Source organism: Anomalospiza imberbis, unplaced genomic scaffold (genome assembly GCF_031753505.1).
Source record: "Anomalospiza imberbis isolate Cuckoo-Finch-1a 21T00152 unplaced genomic scaffold, ASM3175350v1 scaffold_51, whole genome shotgun sequence".
Lineage (NCBI taxonomy): Eukaryota > Metazoa > Chordata > Aves > Passeriformes > Viduidae > Anomalospiza > Anomalospiza imberbis.
In genome coordinates, this window is record NW_027100119.1 from 240067 (window position 1) to 254967 (window position 14901).

The 14901-nt window shown below is 57.1% G+C and overlaps 1 protein-coding gene and 1 long non-coding RNA gene across 2 annotated transcripts in view; both read right to left on the reverse strand.

The window, feature by feature from the left end:
* Positions 1–2171: 2171 nt before the first annotated feature.
* LOC137467041 (uncharacterized) lies at positions 2172–2786 on the reverse strand. Its single transcript, XR_010995389.1, has 2 exons — positions 2674–2786; positions 2172–2390 (listed from the first exon to the last, which is right to left on the reverse strand). It is a non-coding gene; the product is annotated as an uncharacterized lncRNA (long non-coding RNA).
* A 431-nt stretch (positions 2787–3217) lies between these two features.
* LOC137467048 (serine/threonine-protein kinase pim-1-like) overlaps positions 3218–14901 on the reverse strand; it is a gene marked incomplete at its 5' end in the record, with an annotated part of 261655 nt that continues 249971 nt past the window's right edge. Inside the window, one exon of the mRNA XM_068178606.1 lies at positions 3218–3537. The remainder of the gene's footprint in view (positions 3538–14901) is intronic.

The following is a 14901-nucleotide window of genomic DNA, read 5'->3' on the forward strand; positions in this document are numbered from 1 at the left end:
TGGCTGGATCAGGATGTCAGCAGTGCTGAACTCCAGCTTAGTCCAAAGCAAACACTTGACACCTCTTCTCATATCTGCTAGATTTTTTACCGCAGGGTATCCAGAGAAAATTAAACAGAGGAGTAAATATTTTCATTGTTTATCAGAAATGTATCTTATTTTGCTGTAAATCTTATTTTTGCTGAAAAATCTGATTTTTGCTGAAAAATCTTACCTATTTTACATGATGTGTTATCTACTTAAAAAGAAATAGAAAAAAATTTTAAAAATGAGAAAAATATGAAAGAGAAAACAAAAAGAAACAAATGTGTAATGAAATCTTCTGTAACTTTGTATTTAAGAGGTAACTGATCTTTTTAAAAGGAGAACTCATTTACTTTGTGCCTGTTCTGATGGCCTGGATCCATCTTACTGACTGACCCCAGCATTCTTTTTTTAAAGACACTGGGTTTTGTTTCCAATATTAAGATTTATTTTTTTAAATTGTTGTTGAAGCAATAGGAGGATGAGAGATGGATTGTGCACGACTGTGTCTTGAGAACAAAAACATTGCAGTTTGAAACTTGGACCTAAAGTAATTAAAATGAAACTTAGAAATCCCAGTGCATTGTGTGACAGCAGCTTTTCCTATAGGATGTGCAGCATCACAAAGACTTCATCAGTGGGGTTGGGAGTGCTTGGAGCTTTGTCCTGTGCCACTCTGGGATGCCATGAACCAGGACTTCACCTGCCACCAGCCCAGGTCACCCTCTGCTACCGCAGCTCCTTGGACCTTGTGTCCCCAAAGCAGACACAAAGTGTTTCTGCTGCTCCCCCTTTGCACAAACCCACAGAGAGCTGGGATTTTTCCAAGTCTCGTCTCTCCATTGGGCCATATTCCCAAAGAACCAGCAGCACATCCTGATGAATACGGCAAGTTACGTGGATGGTTGTCAGCTCCACTTCCTGCCTAGAAATCCTGAAACTGCTTCTAAATGCTGCTCCTTCAGCTCCTGGACACCTTCTCACACAGAGCTGGGAAAAAAAATCCCCTGGCCACCAGCTAAAAGGTGAGTTATGCCAAAGTTGGAGTACTGTGGGAAATCTCTGTCCCTCCCTGTCCTTTTAATGTATCTGTACATGGGGGTGTGCCTGGATGTGTCTTGTGCACAAAGGAAGGAGCGTGCAAGCAACGGGACTGACACTTTCAGTGTCCATGCTATTCCATACCCATGGGTACAGAGACATTATGGAAACCCTGGCACAGACAGGGCCTTCTGTCCATGGGTAGAGACATCTTAGAGCCCCTGGCACACACAGAGCCTTCTGTCCACGGGTACAGAGACATCCAAGAGCCCCTGGCACACACAGAGCCTTCTGTCCATGGGTACAGAGACATCCAAGAGCCCCTGGCACACACAGGCCTGGCAGCACAGGCTGCTTTCCCCACAGGCTGCAGGAGATGAGAACACAACATTTGCCAACACTGACTGAAAGCCACAGCTCCGGGTGCTCCCCGTGAACCCCAGCTCTGGGACCACTGTCTGCCCCAAGCTTCAGGGGCTGCAGTGGGAGCCCGGCTGGGCTCTGCCCTGGGGCCATCCTGCAGGGACAGCTGCAAACAGGGAGCATTCCCTTGCCACAAAGAGCCAAGCCAGGGCTGCAGGGCAGCTGCTCCAGCCCGGAGTGCACTGCTGAGTGCTGTGCTCTGGGGCTGGGGCTCCCCGCACAGGGGACTGGACTGGTGTGCCACAGGAGACAGAGAAGCTGCAGCTTCAGCATAACTGAGGTGGGTGCGTGGGCTGGGAAGAGTGGGGAGGCTCAAGGGGATTCACAGAGCTCATCCTGCTGCAAGGACGAGGAAAAGGGAGTGGGAACTCAGCAGTGAGGACAGCTGAGGGCAGAAGAGGAGCTCTGAATGACACTAAAATCCCACTGGAGCTCTGAGACATTGCTGCTCCTCAGCCAGTGACAGGATGAGTCCCTAAGCCTGGGGCTCGGCCTGCCTCATGGTGAGGGGCACCAAGGAAGGCAACAGTGTGATGGAGACTGCCATGGGCTGGGAACTCACTGGGGGACAAGAGGGAGCAGTTGGGAAGTAAAAGGCAGGTGGGGGAGAGAACAGTTCAGAGAAGGGCTGAGCTACAGCTTGAGCAAGCTGTAAAATGTCATTTGGGGTCATCCCAGATTGATTTCATTTCAGAAGCTATTGAACAAGTTTAATTTTTGGGTGGTGTCATGTTTGCCCTTGAAGGTGTACACTCTGCAAACTTGAGCTGTGTTGCTGAAATGCTCCAGCAGGTCTGTGCTGCAGGTCACCCCATTTCTTCTTTGGCTGATTGCGGCCCGGTGCTGAGCTCCAGCAGAGCCCTGGCAGAGCCCAGAGCAGCCTCAGCACCCGCAGAGCCCGGCTGCAAGGAGAGAAACCAGAAAGCGCCCGTCAGCTGAAGGCTCCTGTCCCCTTGTCCCAGCCGCCCGCAGTGCCCAGGCCATGCTGGCCGTGCCCAGAGCTGTGCCCAGAGCTGCCCATCCCTGCTGCCTTTGGGAGCAGAGCAGGAGGGCAGGGCATGTGCCCAGCCTGCAGCCGGCCACGGCACATCCAGCCCTCAGCAGCTGCCCAGAGCAGGATGCTCCTGTGCTCGCTGCCATCTCCCCAAAGCTCTGATCCCACCATGCCAAGCAGACAGGACCCACCTCACGCCATCCCTCGCTGGAAGAAAAGCTGGTCCCAAACGATGTCCTCATCCTTCTCCAAGGGCACGGCCCATCCACGCCCCAGCTGCTCCCAAGCACTTCCCCATCCAGACTGGACCCCACCTGGAACGCTTCCTCTAGAAAAACACACAACAAATTATTGAAAATAGATTACAGACAAAAAGGGGAACAAGAAAAAAGGTCAAAAATCTTATCTCTGTCAGGGGCTAAGGAAGGCCCAACCCCTGCAGGCCAGGGAAAAACCCACCCACAGGTGAGGGAAGCCCAGGCTGTCTCCCTTCCCCCCTGCACTGCCCCCCAAAATAACAGTGATCCCAAAGCAAACAGGGGCAGTGGAGCAGCCCAAGCCCTTCCTTGCCTGCAAAGCAAAGCAGCCCCTGCACAGGTTCTGGAGTCCCACCTCTGCTCCCACCATGGGGGTTTCTTTGTGTCGGGCTGGCTGCCCCAGCCCCAGCCCGGGGCACGGTGGGTGCTGGGGCTGTTGGCAGGGCCAGGAGCCCACTCCCATTTCATCAGCACCCCAGCCCATCCCCCTAGCCCTGCCAAAAGCAGCCTGGCAGCCGACTGAAGGATCAGCTGCATCTGCCCCAGCAATGGGGGAACCTTTGGTTCCCGGCCAGGCTGTGCAATGCCCAAATCTGGGAGCATCCCCCTGCGTGTGGACTCACCTGCAAATTCCCTGTGGAGCCTGGCTTTGGAGAAGGTGTCAGAATCAAGGTCCATCATCCTCAGCTGCCGGTGACCAGGTGGAGGAAGAGGTTGTCATCCTTGATGTCATCCTCCGTGTCCCCAGCAGCAGCAGCCCCACCTGGTACAGCTTCTCCAGGGGCTCCTTCTCCTTCCCTGGGGTGAGCCCAGGCTGTCTGGGTTCTGCCCAGGGCCCCAGCTGTCAGGGAACCAGGACAAGCAAAACCAGTTCGGATGGTGGCCACCAGTGCTGGGCAGAGCAGCTCAGCTCCAGCACAAGGGCTGCGTGTTCCCATCTGATGACCCCTGGGCAGTGACACAGGCAGGACAAAACCAGTCTGGTTGGCTTTGCCACTGATTGCCAGGACATGTGTGGAGCTGTTACCTGCCAGGCCCCTGGATCCAACTGTGCACGTGGAGCTCTCCCATCTTCTAGGGCAGAAGACCACCCTGCACCCATGGATCACGGAAAAGCTCTTCTAAGGATGGCCTGTCCAAGGGCTGCATGGACAAACACCTCTTAATGAGATCCTGGCACTCTGGGGAAACAAACCAGAAATCACCAGTCAGTTGGAGAAGTTGCCCCCCTGTTCCCATGCCCAGGCCATGCTGGGTGTGCCCAGAGCTGGGCCTAAACTTCCCCATGGATTCTGTGTTTGGAGGAGAGCAGGAGAGCAGGACATGTGCCACCTCCTCAGCAGCTGCCAGAGCAGGATGCTCATGAGCTGCTGCTGTCTCCCAGCACTGGTATTGCCCCCGTGGCCAGAGATGAGGACCCACCTTGAGAGAGCCGTCGTGGGAACAAGATCCGCCCCCAGATGATCTCCTGGCCCCTCCTGAACGGGTGCTTCCCCATGACCAGGTGGTACAGCAGGAGGCCCAGGGACCAGATCGTCGCTGCCTCGCCGTGGTAGCGTTGGTGCTGGATCCACTCTGGTGGGCTGTAGGACAGGGTTCCTGTGGAACACAGACAGAGTTCATCAGGGGGACGCTGCTGCTCCCAGAGCCTGGCCCCAGCACCCCATGGCCTGTGGGGGCTGCCCCAGTGGCACACAGGGTGACTGCTGCCCTCTCACCAGCACCTGGGACTTGTGTACAGACTTGGGGCTGGAAAAGAAGCCACTGGTGTTGGAAGAGGGCAGCAGAAATCCTGGGAAGGCCCAACCGTGACACACAAAAGCAAAACTCATCCAGTGGTTGAGAAAGCCCGCTCTACTCCCCACCTGCACGGCCCCCCAAAAATGTTAACCAGTCAAGGCAAACAATGGGAGCAGAGCAGTCCAAGCCCTTCTCGCCTGCACACCAAACCATCCAGGGCACAGGGTCAGACGCCCCTCTCTGCTACCCCCACTGGGGTTTTTGTCAGGCTGGCTGCCCCAGCTCCAGCCTTAGCCCAGGCCACAGTGGGTGCTGAAGGCTGTCGGCAGGGCTGGAGCTGGCCCCCCTCACACCCCCACCCAAATCAGCTTGGCTCCAGCATTAATCCCATCCCGGCTGCAATAGGGGGAGCCCCGGGGCTGCACCCCGGCTGGGCCATGAGATGCCCAGGAGCATCCCCCGGCAGGGCTCACCTGCAAACTGGGTGTAGGCTGTGTCTTGGAGGAAGGCGCCACAGCCAAAGTCAATCAGTTTCAGCTGCCCGGTGGCCAGGTCGAGCAGGATGTTCTCAGGCTTGATGTCCCTGTGCAGGACCCCGCAGCTGGTGCAGTGCCGCACGGCCTCCAGCACCTGGCGGAACAGCCCCCGCGCCTCCTCCTCCGGCAGGAACCTCCGCTCCGCCAGGAAACCTGACAGCTCCTGGCACCGCTCCGGACGCTCCAGCACCAGCACGACGCTGTCAGGGAGCTCAAGCCACTCCAGGAGCTGAATGACACCAGTGCAGCCAGAGGACACCTTGTCCAGCAGCACGACCTCCAGGGGTGCGCTGGTGCCGTCGGGCTGCGGGAGGAACGCGATGCCGTCAGTGGGGCTGAGGCCGTGCCAGGGCTGGGGAACCCCTCAGCCAGCCCGGGATGCTCTGCATGCCCCGCTCAGCCCATGCCCGCTCTCCCTGCAGGGCTCCCGGCGGCTCCCACCCTGCCGGGCCCCGGCTCCTCGCCACCCGGCACGGCCCGGCTTCTGCCGCTGGCCCCGCTCACTCACCAGCTCGCCCCAGTGCCGGACGCGGTTCCGTGGCACCCTTTTGATGGCCACCTGCGAGCAAGGGAGAGCAGTGGGTTGAGCGCACCACCCGCCCCGCCGAGCCCCATCCCCCTCCTCCTCCGCCCCCTCCACCTCCTCCTCCTTCCCCCTCCTCCTCCTGCTAATCCTCCTCCTCCTCTGCCCCCTTCTCCTGCGCCCGCCGCCGGCCCCGCCGCTCACCGGGGCGCCGTCCGAGAGCCGCGTGGCCGCGAAGACGCTGCCGAAGCCGCCGCTGCCCGGCAGCGAACCCAGCCGGTACCACTCCTGCAGGGCCTCCTCCTGCGCCTTCCCTGCGGGCGGGACGGGGCTGTCAGCGCTCAGCCCGGGGCCAGTAGCGGCCCCCGAGCGCCCCCCGAGCGCCCCGGGCCGGCCCTCCCCAGGCGTTCTGTCCCTGGAACGGGACAGCGGCGGAGCTCGGGGCCGACGGCCGCGCTGCCGAGCGGCGGAGCTCGGGCCGGGGAAGCCGCAGCGCGGGCGGCGGGAGCGGCCGCGCCGCCTGTGTCCTCCGCGGGGCCTGGGAGGAGCCGGGGCCGGGGCCGGGACTGGAGCCCACGTCGGGGCCGGGGCCGGGCTCGGGCCAGGCGGAGCCAGAGGGCGGCGGTGCCGCCCCAGCCCCAGGCACTGATGCCCGCCCAGCAGCGCCACCGCCAGCACGGCCAGAGCCGGGCGGAGACGAGACCCCGGCGGGACGGCCGGGGACAGGGACGGGGCCGGGGCCGGGAACTGGGACGGGGCCGGGGCAGACCCGCCCGGGGCTGGGGGCGGGCTGGGGACATGGCCCGGCCGGGAATGGGGAGAGAGAGATTGGGAGAGGAGGGGACAGCGGGAAAGGGAGAGGAGAATCAAGAGGGAATGCGACAAAATCGCTGCTTTGTCTGCTTTCGCTGCTGCAGCCGCTGCCGCTGCCGCTGCTGCTGCTGCTGCCGCTGCAACTGAAGCTCCGGGGCCGTTTGTCCCCGTGTCCGTTTTTCCGTTGCCCGCTCGCCCCCGCGCCCAGCCCCCCGCTCCCCAGGGGCAGCCCCTGAGCCTGTCCAAACACGGGAACTTTGCCCTGGTCAGCCCAGACTCAGAGTCTGGACTCCTGCACAGGGGAACAGGAATCCCCTTGAGCGCTGCTGTGCATTGTCCCCGCTGAGGATCAAACCCTAGGGGAGCACATTCCCTGAATGCTGAATTTGTACCTGACCCAAGGGCTGCACTTAGTCTCCATCACTGCTTTCCAAGTAAACCAGGGGAAGGCAAAAACTGTGTGTAGCTCATGGTATTTTACAGTGTCTAAAACTTGCCATGTCATGGATCTTACAGCTGAGATCTATTTGGATTAAGGGGATGGAGAAGCAGTGCAACATGGAAAAGGGGAGCATAAAAATAAACAGAGAAAAACATCTTGGATTGTTTCTTTCCATTTTCATTTCATTTCCTAAAAGCTGTTTCAGTTTTCCCAGAATCTTCTCCACACTCCTGTTTGCTCTTTCCAAGAACCTTTCCTGGAGAACGAGGTGCAGCTTCTGTCACAAGATGTGCCACCAGCTGCAGCTTCTCTAGGCTTTCCACACCTTGTGTGCAGCTCAACTCTTGCAGCACAGCAGGACAAATGTTTGAAGAACTTGACAGCTTGTTCTTTCTTTTCCTTGTGGGCTGGGCAGTTGTGCCATTGGTAAGGTTTTCATTGTTACTGTTCTGCCCTAAGAAACCATGACGGGCTACCAGGAATTGTCAGGGAATCCAAGCCTGACTGAATGCAGAGAAAGAATCTGCAGAGCCTGCATCCAGAAATGGAGAGCTGTGTGATAATCATTGCAACATCCCCATGGGCATCTTGGAAGTGATCTAGAAGATGAAAATGCTCTGACAGAGGGCGTTTGTTTCTGAGTTCAGTGTAGAGGATTCCACATCTAGTGCATTGGTTCATAAATCAAGAGTTCAATCAGTTCATGGAAAGCACCAGAACAAGCTGGACCTCTCAGCCTTAAACACTTCAGTTGTTCAGGGACCCAAAAATGTTCCATAGAAAGAGCATTAGAAGGAGAGGAAAGAGACAGAGAGACAGAGAGACAGAAGCTCCACAGAAAGATACACATGTGGCTCCCAGCTCCTGGGGTTCCAGTGTGGGTGAGACACAAGCCCCAGGAGAAGGCAGAGTCCATAGCAGGGGCTGACCTTGTGCTCCTTGGTTTTAAGCCCCTGGGCCTTCGTGGGCCTCCCCCCAGCTGGGATTTGTGATTGCTCGGGCGTTCAGAGCCGGGTTAGCGCTGTCCCAGCTGTGGGACTGATTGACAGCTCAACCCAAGGTGTCTCGGGACACTGATCTCATCCAGCCTCTGACAGTGACCATGGTGACACTGGGGAACCTCATGGAACAGTGGGTCAGTGTGACAATGCAGGTCCAAGGACACCATGGTGATATCCAGGTTTGCTCAGCACCAGAGACACCTTTGCCTTGTTTGTCCCCAGCTGTCATCACTGCCTCCAGTGTTCTGCTCTAACTGGAACCCGGGGACACTTTCACATGAGTTGTGTCCCTCAGTGGGACCCATTAAAAGTTAAAGAAAGTCTGGACTTTGAATCTGACTTTGAGTTCTTGAGAAGTTCTTTGAGCACACTCTGAGGTCTGGGTCTGATGCAAAGAGCACCAAAGCCCCAGAGGGTCATTAACGTCCTGGTGCTGTGTCTGTGCTGCTGAGCTGGGCCAGGCTCCTGGCCCAGAGGCAGCTCCTGGCAAGGGCAGCGCTGCAGAGAGACAGCTGTGGCCAGGAGCAGCTCCTGTGCACAGCCCAGCAGGGCTGGGGCACTGCCAGGGCATCGCAGGGACACGAGCAGGGCGCAGACAGAGCTCACAGGGGCTCAGCACTGGCAGGGGCTGTGGGGTGTCCCAGAGGGGGCTGTGTCACAGCAGCACCTCTGTGGCTGTGTCACGGAGGCACAGAGCAGCTGTGATGTCAGAGAGGGGCTGTGTGACAGCACAGCGTGGGTTGTGTGAGGTCACAGACTGGGCTATGACATCACAGAGCGTGTTGTGTGAGGTCATCAAGCAGCTATGGCATGATAGAGGGGACAGTGTGACATCAGAGAGCAGGCTGTGACATCATGGCATGGCTGTATGACATCATAGAGCGGGCAGTGAGGTCAAAGTGTGTGCTGTGACATCACTGAGTGGCAGTATGACATCACAGGGAGGGTTTTGTGACATCACTGAGGGGCTTGTGACATCACACAGCAGGGTGTGACATCATAGTGTGAGGCCATAGGGCAGACTCTGCCGTCATGTAGAGAGTGGCTCTGTGACATCAGAGTGTGGGTTGTGACATCACCGAGTTGGCTGTGTGACATCATAGAGCAGGCTATGACATCATGGAACAGACTGTGATGTCACAGGATGACTTTGTGACGTCATAGTACAGGGTGAATTTCTGACATCACAGAATCTTCTGTAACAGCACAGCTTTGTGACATCACAGAGTGACATCGCAGAGTTGGACCTATGACATCACAAGGGAGCTATGTGGCATCCAGGAGTGGGTTGTGACACCACAGGGGCTGTGTGACATCACAGGGGCTGTGTGAGGTCACTGGGGAGGTGACTCTGCCCCAGCCCCCCCTCCCAGTTCCCCCAGAGAAGTCCAACGCTGCTCGTGCACAGCGGGGTCCCCTGTCCCCCCGGGTCCCCCCGCCCCCGGTGCCGCAGCCTCCCCCAGAGGATGTTCCACGAGATCGAGCCCAGAGCCTGACACAGGGCCATGGGGGGCGGGACAGGGGACAGGGACCCCCCGGCAGCGTCCCCGTGTCCCCCAGGGCCAGAGCCTGGCCCAGGGCTCCTTCACCCTGTTGCCAACGAGGGCTTGAGAGCGCTGAAAAAATCCCCAGCAAGGGAGCAGCAAAAACCAGATTTAATATTGAGCAACAGCACCACAAAGTTCCTTGGCAAGCGTCACTCTGCTCCTGACTGGACACTTCAGGCACAAAAAAGGAAACAAAGCAACAACAAAACCAAATAAATTCCAGGCAATTAAATCAGAAATAAACCGAGAACTGGGGCTTTCATTCCTCTGGAAAAGAGCTGTCCTTCTTCCTGCAGGTGCCCATGGCCACAGCGGGGATTTCACCTCCCACACTGCCTGTTGTGACAGACTGGAGGAGATTGTGGGCTGGAAACATTTTGTGTGTGGGGGAGGAAGGGGCAGGTCCAGCCTTGCCCTGCCCTGGAACCCCATGTCACACAGCCCCTGTGGTGTCATACAACCTCCTGTGATGTCACACAGCCCCTCTGATGTCACACAGCCCCTGTGATGTCACACAGCTGCCCTGTAATGTCACACAGCCCACTCGGAGATGTAACAGGCCACCTGTGATTTCATACAGGTGCCCTGTGATGTCACAGCCTGCTCTTTGAGGTCCCAGTGTGCTCTGTGATGTCACAACATCTGCCCTGTGATGTCACAGCCCAGGCTGTGATGTCACAGCCACCCTGTGATGTCACAGCCAGCTCTATGATGGCACAGCTACCTTTGTGATGTTATGCAGCCTCGCTGTGATGTCACAGCCTGCCCTGTGATTTCACAGTCAGCTCTGTGATGGCACAACCCACTCTGTATTGTCTCAGCCTTCTCTGTGGCATCACACCGCTGCTCTGTGATGTCACAGAGCCCTTTTCTATGATGGCAGAGTCTTCTCTGTGGCCTCACAGCCCATTCTGTGATGTCACACAGCCAGCCTGTAATGTCACAGCCAACTTTGTGACATCACAACCTCCTCTGTGATGTCACAGCCTGCTCTGTGATGGCAGAACTCACTTAACATGTCACACAGCACCTCTGTGGTCACACAGACCCACTGTGTGATGTCACAACACCTTCAGTGATGGAACACAGCCACCCTATAATGTCACAGCACACTCTTTGTCCTCACAGCTTGCTCTGCTCTGTGATGTCATACAGGCATGCTCTGATGTCACAGCCTGCTCTGTGATGTCGCATAATAAACCAGTGATGTCACAGCCAACTATATGATGCCACAACCTGGTCTGTGATGTCACACAATGACAGAATCACAGAATTGCTGGGTTGGAAGAGACCTTTAAGGTCATCAAGTCCAACCCATGCCCTAACACCACCTCAGCTAAACCATGGCACCGAGTGCCACATCCAGTCTTTTTTTAAACACATCCCATGATGGTGACTCCACCACCTCCCTGGACAGACAAGTCCAGTAATTTATCACCCTTTCCATAAAAAACTTTTTTCCTAATCTCTGACCTAAATTTCCCTTGGTGCAGCTTAAGACTGTGTCCTCTTGTTCAGTCAGTTGCTGTGAGGAGAAAGAGACCGACCCCCACCCGACTGCAACCACCTTTCAGAGAGTGTAGAGAGTGATAATGTCACCTCTGAGTCTTCTCCAAGCTAAACAACCCCAGCTCCCTCAGGCATTCCTCACAGGACTTGTGTTCCAGACCCCTCACCAGCCTTGTTGTCCTTCTTTGGACACGCTCCAGCCCCTCCATGTCCTTCCCAAATTGGGGAGCCCAGAACTGGACACGGCACTCGAGGTAGGGTGCCAGTACAGGGGAGGAATGCCAAGCACAGCAGTGCCAAGTACAGGGGAAGAATGACCTCTCTGCTCCTGCTGGCCACACCATTCCTGATCCAGGCCAGGAGCCATTGGCCTTCTTGGCCACCAGGGCACACTGCTGGCTCGTGTTCAGCCTGCTGTCGACCAGTGGCCCCAGGTCCCTTTCTGCCTGGGCACTGTCCAGCCACGCCGACCCCAGCCTAGAGCAGTGCAGGGGGTTATTGTGGCCAAAATGCAGGACTGGGCACTTGGATTTATTAAACTTCATCCTATTGGATTCTACCCATCCATCCAACTGTTCCAGGTGTCCCTGCAGAGCCCTCCTGCCTTCCAACAGATGGACACGTGCTCCCAGCTTAGTGTCATCTGCAGATTTACCAATGAAAGCCTCAATGCCCTCATCCATGTGGTCAATAAAAATATTGAACAGAGCTGGCCCAGCACAGAGCCCTGAGGGACAGCACTGGTGACTGTCCCCAGCTGGATGCAGCACCGCTCACCACCACTCTCTGGGCCGGCCATCCAGCCAGTTCTGAACCCAGCACAGAGTGCTCCTGGCCCAGCCGTGGGCTGCAGCTTTTCCAGGAGTGTGCTGTGGGGGACAGTGCCAAAGGCCTTGCTGGAGTCCAAACAGACACATCCACAGCCTGTCCTGCATCCACCAGGAGGGTCACCTGGTCATGAAAGGAGACCAGGTTGGTCAAACACGACCTAGCCCTCCTAAACTCCTGCTGGCTGGGTCTGACACCCTGGCCATCTGTCACGATCTGCTTGTGCGGGGTGTCGTGATGGTTCTTTTCACCAATCCCAAAAGTGCAAAACGGCAAACAGCAAGAGACTATCAGTTAATCACAACAAATGCGCCTTTATTAAGGGCCAAAACAGTAAATGCGATAGTGGGGATCAGAAAGGAGATAAAAGGATAGAGAGAGAGATAGAGAGAAGAGGGGGATGGGAATAGCTACCAACACAGGCGAGATCCTCACAGTTATAGTCCACAGAGGAAAGAGGGGGGAACATGCAGGACAATGAGAGTCTATTGTGATTGCTGTGGGGGAACAGGTGAGTCCACTGAAACCACCAAGGCAGGACGAACACAAAGACGAATAAGTCCGTTGGAATTACTGAAGAAGAACAGGTCGTGTCATTAGTGGTTTCCCCTCTCCTTGTGGGAGGGGTCTCAGTCTCAGTCCTTGGGAGGAGGGTTTTCCATCTCCGTCCGTCTGTCACAGTGGTCACGGGGCAGATGAGAGGTCTTCCGTGAGAGATGATTAGGGTCACCCTAAAAGTTCATTCAGATTCAGGAGGAGAGTGGGCAAATATGCAGTAGGCCGTTCCTTGGTGGGTTCATGCCAAGTCCTTGCCAATTCCTTGCCAACTCCTTGCCAGGCCTTGTTCGGAACAGCTAACGTAACGGTACAGCAACTGCACCTGCACTGCCGCTCTCTCCAAGCCGGTGCTGTAATGGGGGTAGGGGTTTCTGCTTGTGGCAATCGGTAGGCAAATGTGGGGGCTTCAGACGGCCTCTTACACCTTCCCCGAGCTGTCTGCAGAGCAATCCACATCAGCCCAGGCTGGGCTGGTCAGTGGCCGGTCAGTTCCATTGACTGGACGCGGCTCTGGACGCTTCCCTTGGAGCGACTCCAGGGAGGGAACGCTGGGGCTGTCACCACTGGGGTGCCACAGACAGGGGAACGCTGGGGCTGTCACTCTGGGGTATCACAGACAGGGGAACGCTGGGGCTGTCACCACTGGGGTGTCACAGGCAGGGGAACGCTGGGGCTGTCACCGCTGGGGTGCCACAGACAGGGGAACGCTGGGGCTGTCACCACTGGGGTGTCACAGGCAGGGGAACGCTGGGGCTATCACCACTGGAATGTCACAGACAGGGGAACGCTGGGGCTGTCACCCTGGGGTGTCACAGACAGGGGAGAGCTGGGGCTGTCACCGCTGGGGTGTCACAGGCAGGGGAACACTGGGGCTGTCACCCTGGGGTGTCACAGACAGGGGAGCGCTGGGGCTCTCACTTCTGGGTGTCACAGACAGGGGAACACTGGGGCTGCCCCGCTCCTGCCCTGTCCCCAGCAGCTCTGCCAGCGCCTCGAGGGGACACAAAGGCTGATCCAAAGGGTGAGAATTGCAGAAGGGGCTGAGCTTGGAGGGACCCATTGGGATCATCAAGTCCAGCCCCCAGCCCTGCACAGACACCCCAACAATCGCAGCCCGTGAAGCCCCGGGAGCGGGATCCAACGGCTCCTGGAACTCCAACAGCCTCTGGGCTATGCCCATTCCTTGTGGAGTCTGGGCAGTGCCTGAGCCCCCTCTGGGGGAAGAAGCTTTTGCTGATCTCCAGCCCAGCCCTGCCCTGGCCCAGCTCCAGCCGTTCCCTTGGGTCTTGTCCCTGCTCACCTGGGCAGAGATCAGAGCTTGCCCACAGAAGCTGTGGCTGCCCCTGGATCCCTGGCAGTGTCCAAGGCCAGGTTGGGCAGGGCTTGGAGCAGCCTGGGATAGTGGAAGGGGGCATGGAAGGAGATGAACTTGAAGGTCTTTTCCAAGCCATGCCCTTCTGTGATTCTGTGATTTTGGGGGAGATGCTGAAGCTCTGTCTCGGCTTTATCTCACCCAGAGTCTGGACCCAGCAGCAGCCATGGGTGGGATCATCTCCTCCTCCCTCTCCCTGTGGCTGGAACTCACCCAATGGCAGCAACTGAATAATGTCCCTCACGGGGCAGTGAGTGCCAGAAAGGAGCATTGCTCCTCGGGGAAACACAATGTCCTTGGACTTCAGCAGAGCATTGAAATGGGCCCCCTCGAGCACCTCAGCCCCACTGAAATCTCCTCTTAGTGGACTCAGCCCCAGAGATCTCCCAGTGCAGCTGCAGAGGAGTCGCTGTCAGGAGGAGGGACAATTATCAAAAGCTGATGTAGATCAAAACAAGCTCTGGCACCATTCCACATTTTTGTTTGCCACTGGGAAATAAATACAGATGTCCCCATGCCACAATCTCAGTCCCCCCAGGGTTCCTGGGTTTGGTTTTATCCCCTGGTATGGAGACACGGGAGCTCTCCCAGCTGGACAGGGTGTCAGGAATCCCTTCCTGAGCTTGACACCCTTGGAGAGGGTGGACAAGGAGGTTCCTTGCTGAGGGAGACTGTGCGGGTTTTGGAAACAGGCCAGACCTAGAGAAGGCTCCTTCTACAGCTCCTCAGCACCTGGTAATCCCATGTCTTTATTTGTGTGACTGTCTTGTCAGGGCAGGGAGAGGAAGAGAGGAGCCTCCTTGGGGCAGGGAGAGGAGGCAGAGACACCAAAAGCAGGAGTCCCAAAGGGATCTGGGCAGCTCATGATCCAATGGCTGCAGTAGGTGTGCCATTCCTAAATCCAGTTTGGGAGAGTCACGGCCGTGTTACTGTGTAAGCTCTGAGGTATCTGCTGGTGGGAGATGCTCAGGTTCATCCTGTTTGCATCCCCAGTTCCTGCTGAGCCGGTTTTAAACAGCGCCAGGGGATGCTCCTGGCACTGACCCTGGCATGGCTCAGGGTGCTCCCAGGTGCCTCAGGCTGCTGTGACACCGCTGCACACGGGAGGCAAGAGTGGCAGGGGCTGTGCTGAAAGTCAGCTCCATGTGCTGCTGCTGCTGCTGGGTGTCATTTGTCCAGCCCTGCCCCAGAGTCAGGGATCAGATCCAGGCCCTGCTGCTGCTCCCTCGGGATCAGCCCCACTTTGGGTGCTGCTGTCAGGACCAGCAGAAGCGGTGGCTGGAGCAGCGGGTG